General features: G+C 44.5%; 1 protein-coding gene across 1 annotated transcript in view; it reads left to right on the forward strand.

Annotated features, from left to right (window-relative positions):
- LOC125303713 (GDNF family receptor alpha-4-like) overlaps positions 1–8770 on the forward strand; it is a 28264-nt gene that overhangs the window by 1167 nt on the left and 18327 nt on the right.

The raw sequence follows: 8770 nt of genomic DNA on the forward strand, positions 1-8770 counted from the left end.
CTCTGAACTCGCGACGGTCCGATTTGAGTCCGTCGGCTTCTCATTTGAGTAGCAGCAGCAATGTCACAATCGAAGAGTCGGCAGGTTGAGCCTAGGACAGAGGTGACCGCAGTGTTTGACTTCAGACCTTTGACTTACAGTCCTAGGCAGTGTCCTTGATGTTTTTCAGGCTACACGGTTGTAAAGACCAGAGATGAGGAATACCCGTAGAGGTTCTCCTTAACTTTCACAATGATACAATCATGCATTGAAGCTGACAGTTATTTTCCCTGACCAACCAAAATCCTTTGCATAGATAGAGACGATTTGTGTTCACCATCAAAACTAAAACTGTAGGTCATATAGCATATCTTAAACAGGGGTTCCCAATTAAAAAAAAAAATAAATCCCAATTGTTTCTTACAAAAACATGTTTTTATCTGTATGCATATGCAATTGTTATTTTAATGGAATATGATTACTTTGTAGATTAGCAACAGCATGAAGGCTGAAGTAGGGATGGTCTCTGTTAGCCAAGGGGTAAGATTTCTGCTGTAGGTTATTTGAGGCCATCCGATCCCAAATCCCAGATATCAGCTTTGATTCAAGTCACCTCATAATGATTTTCAAATGTTCCTTAGCCTAAGATTTGTGGCTAAAGAAAAAAACAGTCATGCCAAAAGTGTGACTGCGAGCATTGAGAATAGCTGGATGGCTGAAACGTCTGCTCTTGCTCTTTATTAAAAAAAAACTTGCTGCTTTTGCAAAGACTTTGTCTAGTCACCTTTTCCAAAGTGCGAACCACTCATAGTCTCTTCCTCACAATATTGGTTCTAACGCACCTGGACTAAAAAACTGTCATCTGAGCGCAAGAATACTTCTTTGCCTTATGCCAAAAGTGTTTAACATTTGAATTGGTGTTTTTCTAATACAACCCAAAACCAGCACTTTATTTAAAAGCTGAAGGAAGACATTTTCAAGAAAGAAGGCCTATGCTTTTGGTTACTGTGCCTTTTATTCTCTATGAGCTATTTATTTCTGCATTCAAGAAATTGAATATTACATCTGGTGCTTTCTGTGTGACAGCAAAATGGCACTCTCTTCTCTCACTCACTCTAGCTTTCACACACTTAGGGAACAAAAAAACATAATTTGCTTTCAATGTTTTTCAAGTTGGTCCAGCTTAAGTGAAGGTGCAAACATGAACAGTTCAAGTAAAATACATCATTGTAGGAGTTTCTGGCAGAATCTGTGGAAAAGTTGCAGATGTCACTCAAGAGAGATTATTTTATCCCACAGTCCTTTTGTTGTGCTGAGTAAATTATTTAATCTCATTCCTCTTGTCTTGACTCCATCCACTGGTACATTATCATTTTTCACTGTGTCATATGCTGACATTGAGTACCAACCACAATAAATATTTTCTCTTCATGGATAGATGCATGTGTACATCATTAGACAAATATTCAGATGTCACATACCAAAGTACCACAGCATTCCTAGCCACAAGCTAATTTGTGATGATAGCTGACATGCTATATTGCTTTGACATCTGATCCAATGGCGCCAAATCAGACTCATCTGCCGTGTAAAGGGCACATTAGTGGCTATAGCGTTTGACAGCAGGCAGACCAGAGAGGACAGAGCATATTTCAAAGGAGCGTGCGGGGGGGCGCACAAACATTTAGAAAAAGCCGACCGTGACATAATGTGACATTTGGCCAGACCCACACACTGTATGTAGGTTGGAGTGACATGTGGTGTGACAGGGGACCGGGGCGGTGTGTGTGTGTGTGTGTGTGTGTGTGTGTGTGAGTGTGGGGGGTGTTGGGTGCAGCTGGGGCCTCAGTCGGCTCAAGTGTGAGACGTAGCCGTGTGTGGATGAGGGGATGGAGAACGAGAAGGAGTGCGGGAGGTGTGGTGTGTGAGGTGGCAGAGGGAAGAGCTCGCAAAACAGTCTGTGGACAAGCAAGAAATGTGTGTCTGTGTGTGGAGGTGTCTCCTGTAGATAAAACTCTGAATGGTTGAATGCTTTTGGTCATGTACTGTGCATTCGAGTGTAGTATTTAAATTTTGTGTATGTGTTCCCTTGAAATTTAAAAAAAACTGTATTGGGTTGTGTTTGTGTCCTGTTGGTGTACTGTGGATGCCACTGAGTGTATGCGAGTGTGTGTGTGTGTGTGTGTGTGGTGCGAGTGTGTGTTTGATCCTTGAAATCCGCAAAAGGAGGTGTGTGTGCGTGCATGTTTGTAGTTCAAAGTGAGTAGAGGTGTTTTTCAGTTGAAAATTGTGTGTGGAAAAGAGGGATATTTTCTGTGACGTTTGGGGATTGCTGGTTGAATGTATTCTTTTGAATTCTACAGCTTTTGTATGATCCTTTTTGTTGTGTGTGTTTTGTGGATAACCTTTGAAATGTGCCAAAGCAAATGGTGGAGCACAAACTTCAAAACAACACACACTAAACTATCTCCCTTAAAGGCCCCCTATGCAACATTTTCAACTTCAACTTCAAACTTCAAACTAAAACAATTTAGAAATCACTGTGATGGTTAAATGACCTGTTGTAGCGAGAATGGTGGCTTTCCCTGCTCCCCCTACCGTCTCCTAGCGGAAAACCAGCCTTGCAAGATCTGCACTAGTGTCCCGGTAGTGTCTGAATCAGAAAGTCCTGTGAGAAGCGAGAACGAGCGAGAAACACAAAATGCTTAAAATTCTCTGGACATACAGACGCCCCCCTCAAGCACCGGTTAGCCATGGCAGCTAGCTATGGACCCTTTCAACAAGGTAAACAAAAACAATGCTTGAACGTTCTATTTGGGCCCCAATCTACTTCCTCTGCATTAAGATAACATATGGAATGTTAAAACGGAAGTCTTGTGGGGCCAACTATGATGCTGATAATGGAACTCTCTTGAAAGGGTCCATAAGATGGCTTCATTTTTTAGATGTTCATCATGGCAGAGCCAGCGAAAAGACCAAAGAGACGGTTATGAAATATTTAGCCCAAAGCTGTAGGGGGAGCTCCGTAGAGAAAAATGCGACAACAAAAGTGAGAAATCGGCGAATAAATGACTGGAGTTATAGAACGGCCCTTTAACTTTAGCGTGTAGTAATACTCATCCAGTAATACTTATATACCCATCAATCAGTGAGTCAGTCACCGACCACAGAACCAAATTTGATTAGCTGTGAAATGGAACTGTCTTAAACTTATTGGATTTGCTGTCTTTACAGCAATCAGTGTCAAAAGAGTGTGATGTAATCTTCCATAAAATATATGTAATATATAAGTATTATATCTATACAATACATGGCAGCTGTATTGCATGATTGGCTGTCATAAAACCACTGACTTTTGTTATTGTGGGTGTGTTGAGTCATGTTGTGTATTAGACTAATGAAAAACCAGGGATTTTTTGGGTTACTTCTCATCGTAGGGATTGTATGAAAGTGTTGCTCTAATTGTCCTGGTCAATGATCTCCAGTTCTCCACATTGTTTCAGTGGTGGGATATAGAATACTGTGTTGTGACACAGATCATAATGAACTTACCCATTAGCAGGAATAAAACTTGCACCCTTCCATATGTTCAGTGGCAGACTGACCTCCATTTTTGTGAACGGGCCTGGGATGTTCTGTGCGACCTTCAGAAAGTGGAAAATCAGTCATCTAATTTTCCCTCCTCTTCCTCCTCCTCCTCCTCCTCCTCCTCCTCTCCTATCTCTCTTGGCTTATCTGCGGGAAGGAATGCATAAATAAGTAGCTGTAAAAAGCCCCCCACCCTCCAACCCCCTTCTTTCACAGTCCATTCCCATTACAGTCAGCCAAAGTGACATTGATAGTTCCCGCTCCTAGGGGGGTGCCAGTGATGCAGGGTTGTTGGCACTATTACAGAGCAATCTGTGTTTCCTCACGGAGGGCAGGCCGAGGCGTCTTCTCATGACAAAACAACGAGGCCCCTAAGTCCCACTGTCCCGCAGTGCAAGCGCAACATATTTTTACATTTGGAGACTGGGAGGCAGACAGATTGATGCCACCAGGATGTCTTCCTATCGTAATAACAACATTGCGGGGCGTGGGTTATGGGCAAACACTACTCTGGGGCAATCAACAAACAGAAATGTAGACAGTTATCGCAATACAAATAAGCAGCTTACACCCTCGGAATGTGATCTTTGCACGACAGAAGCAAAAATGTGTGTGTGTGTGTGTGCAGTACATGTCACTTGGTACCATTTTGTGAATGTCATTGTTCTCTTACAAAGCTGAGAAAAAAAGTTGCAATGACAATTAGATTTAAGAGAAAAACCCCACAGTTGGGTGTTTCACCGGCCTTTCAAAGACCTATCTCAAAAAAGCACAGACCTTACCATTCACCATACAGACCTGCCTTGATGAATTCAATAGGCCAGATGCATTGACATGTAAATTTTATTCCTGTAGAACAGAAAAAACTATGCTTGCACTCTTATCATTTCCATATGAATGTCCGTTTGCACGCAGTAATGCAGCACATGTTACATTACCATCCGCGCCGAGGAATTTCATGTCCCTGTCACCTTGTGAGGCTCGTGGTCCGCTCCGACAGGTCTGGACAGGGTGTCGCCCTGTCTATAAACTGCTCGGCTAAGAAATCAATAGAATGTGCTACAGGCTGGCCTTCCGTGGGCATACATCTCCTCCCACACTCCTCTCTCAGCACTTTTATGAGTTTAACTTCTGCCCCTTTTTCGCCAGTCCCCCCATGCACCATCTCATTTCAATCCATCCCATCTCCACTCTCTCTGCTTTTCTTCTCTGAGCTTCCTTTCTTCTCCTCGTCGCATCTCTCCCTCTCCACCACCAATCCCACCCCACCCCACCCCACCCGTCCCAACTTCCATCTGCGTGACCTTGCTACAAGTGCTGCCTGAAGCGATGTGTGTCAGGTTTTCACACAGCGTGTAAGGGAAAAGGCACACCGGCGTAAACTTATTACCATAATTATTACTTCTCTACCTGACCAGGTTCAGAAGTGCCAGTCTGCTCATGATGTGGTTTCTAATTATCTGCTGGTGAGTTCAATGCAAGCCGCGTTCGCTTACTCGCTCCAGCTCCGCCACTGTGCCTCGCCGCGAGGGCCAGGTTCTTTGTCCATGAATGTGTGTGTGTGTGTGTGTGTGTGTGTGTGTGTGTGTGTGTGTGTGCGGGTGTGTGTGTGGCTGGCAGTGAGGCAGGTAAGGACAGGTAAGGGAGAGAAACGTAATAAGAGGAACAGAGGGGGCAGAGGAGAGGGAGAGGGGAGGGGACCAGAGGAGGAATGGATCGAGTAGATGATGGGAGGGATGGTTTGAGGGGGTGGAGGGGGGGAGGTGGCCGGGGTACTGAGGGAGAACGGAGGGGACCTGATGCTTATAAATTTGTTACAGCACAAGGACATGAGAGAACATTGCAGAGGGATGAGCAAAGTCCATCTCACCGGTCTACTTTGTGTGTGTGTGTGTGTGTGTGTGTGTGTGTGAGAGATCTAAATATGGATGCACTCCTGAAGCAGTAGATATCACATTTGATACGTAGAAGTTGCTGTTCTGGACTGTTTTCCCCGAAAGTAGCGTAGAGTAACCACCACGGCAACTTGGATAGAGAGAGACTGTTCTAAAGGATTGGCTGTCTGTCTATCATTTGGACAATGGTAGATGTTCAACAATGCAATTCACGTCATGGCAAAGCAACTCAAGATCCATAATCCTATAATATACCGTCATTACCGCATATGACAGAAATATCCTTTCACAGTTCTCTCAAGATCTCATTTTGTAACTTTCCCTTCTCTGAGGATGACAGAAGAACTTTAAATGCCACCACAGCTCAGTGGTCCACGGCATTCTATTCCATTCGGCTGTGAAAGATACATAGGCCGAGCCCAATGACTGGGAAGACATATCACGCATCTGATTATGGCCTTAGAAAAGGCCTGATGGCTAAGCTTCTCAGAAATATTAATGTACAGCTGAATATTTCAGCGGCTCTGTCTGAACTCGCTCTAAATCTACTTGCAGTTTGTGACACAGATCAGTGGATCGGAAGTGGGCTCTCCACAGCGGGAATGAATCTCTCCGCTCCTCGTATGAATGCGTTTGGATCAGAGCATCTCTGTCTGAACACTAATTTTCGCAATTACTGTGCAGCCTCGTCTCAGAAGACAAAGTGGGGGGAATAAATCATTTGGCACCCCGGGCTGTGGATCTTGGCACAGCGTTCCACATTAATGGGAGAAGCTAAAACTTTACAAAATTCTTCAAAATATGCCTTAAATGTGTTAAAATTCTCTTTGACACCAAGCAACACAACTTAATGTACTTTGGGAGGTCCTTAACTGAACCTAGAAAAAGACTATATTAGCTTCTGTTGGAATGTTGCCTGGAGCCAAGTTCTTAATTTGAACATACTAAATGTTCGTTCGGATGTTCTAATGGCATATTGATGTGTTCTATGTCTATACATGCATAGAATTTTCACCATGTTTGCTGTTCAGCTCAATTTGGTCTCAAACATTCGTCTACGTGGCATCATATCAATTAAAAGAGCTGCTAGAGAGAGCTGTGTGTCTCTGAGCATAAATAAGGAATCACGATTGTGCAGAAGTCCGCCTCTGGGGCGTCTGATCAGTGACATATGACGTCTAGACCACTGGAAAACTCAGTTCCCCCAAGTGTGAGCATGGCTGTGCATTCATATCAGGAGGAGCGCACGGGAGGGAGAACCGTCAGAGATGTGGCAGGAGGGGGAGGAGTGGAGAGGAGAGGAGCGGAGACAGTTCTTTTTAGGCTAATGCAATTGAGTTTTCTGTCTGGGGATGAGGGGCTGGATGACTGGGTGGGTGGTAGTGGTGGTGGTGGTGGTGGAGTTTGAGATGGGGAGTGGGGGGCAGGATGTCCTCAAATGTATTTCTATTACAGCTATTTGAAAGGATGGCAGGATGGCGGGATGGTGGGGATGGGGAGTGTCCTCAAAGTTGCTTACACATTTTTGTATATTTCCATATTTATGGGATACATGTATCTGTTTGTGCAGTCGTGCTTGCAGGTTAGACCATAGCAAATGCAGCTGTATTAGTCCCTAAAAAGAACAATGACAGCTAGTAATGAAAGACTGACAGACTGGTCCAACCCAAACAAGTTTATGAATACATTTTCAAAAATTTCCCTTGGGATGAATAAAGTATCTATCTATCTATCTATCTATCTATCTATCTAAATATATCACATTGAGAGATCTGACCTTCATTGAGTAAAAGTGATACAATGAAACTATCCCCAGAACCCAGATAATGCCTGAGAGCCCCTGAGGCAGAAACAATAGAAACAATGCTGTCTTCTTTGGAAGAAGAATTTGAGACCAAGATGGTTGGTCTAGTGTGTGTGTGCGTGTGTGCGTGTGCGTATGCGTGTGCGTGTGCGTGTGCGTGTGCGAAGTTTGCCCTGCCACCCGCCCTCTTCGTTCCGGTGTGACAGACACACGTGTCAGCAGAGCACGACGAATTACTCACCTGCTCTCTCTCCATCCCGACAGCTACACCGGCGCCCAAGGTCATCTCCTGCCACCACGGCGTGGCCCCAGAATGAGCTGTTTAAAAATAGCCGCCCGCTCCGCACCTGCATAAAACCTGCACTTCACTGGTTCGAAACAATATTTCTCCAACTTCTAAATTACTGTCTGCTGGTGTAAAAGTAAATCCCTGTAATATCACTCTGGGGGGCTGGGGCTGGGGGGTGGCGGTGGCAGTGGGGGATTGGACGACACGAGCGCATGAAATAACTTTCAGCAGGCAAATGGGCCAATTTCAGCTCTCAGTGCAATCTAAAGTTAAGCCCCTGAGTTATCATTGGAGCCATCTTTCAATTCTGCCTCAGCCTGCACTGTCCTGGGCACAGATCAGACCTCAGTCACCCACTACACGGCCAAATAGACACTACAAATAGACCTGGATTGTGTGTGTGTGTGTGTGTGTGTGTGTGTGTGTGTGTGTGTGTGTGTGTGTGTGTGTGTGTGTGTGTGTGTGTGTGTGTGTGTGTGTGTGTGTGTGTGTGTGTGTGTGTTTGTGTGTGTGTGTGTGTGTGTGTGTGTGTGTGAGTGTGAGTGTTGAAAAGAATAGAGTGGATTTGTGGTTGGATTTAGGAATAATCAACAGATTAGTGCAACACAATGAGGGTGTGATACCTCATAATATATGTTAAGCTTTCATGGTTCCAGGAGAAAATAAGATTGGTGTTATGTATAAACAGTATATTTAGTACATGTACACTATATCACTTATGTGCTATGAACATTTTGTATCCTAACATACAGGATACTTTCAAGTGTAAACGAAAAAAGAAAAAGCTGTCTTGTCATTTCTGAAAAAAACACACACACACACACACACACACACACACACACACAGACACACAGACACACACACACACACACACACACACACTGCAGCATGCAGCAGTGTCGGATGTTTTAAAGCACACACACAGTCTGACACACACACACACACACACACACACACACACACACACACACACACACACACACACACACACACACACACACACACACACACACACACTGCAGCATGCAGCAGTGTCGGATGTTTTAAAGCACACACACAGTCACACACACACACACACACACACACACACACACACTGGCATGCACAGCACTGGCACACAGCGATGTAGTGTACTGTTTGAATGAGAGGGCCACTGCAGGAGATACGATCAGAGACCTGCAGCATCAGCACTTCCAGAGGTGGAGAGGTGACCAG

The sequence above is a fragment of the Alosa alosa genome, chromosome 11 (genome assembly GCF_017589495.1).
Source record: "Alosa alosa isolate M-15738 ecotype Scorff River chromosome 11, AALO_Geno_1.1, whole genome shotgun sequence".
Classification (NCBI taxonomy): Eukaryota; Metazoa; Chordata; class Actinopteri; order Clupeiformes; family Clupeidae; genus Alosa; species Alosa alosa.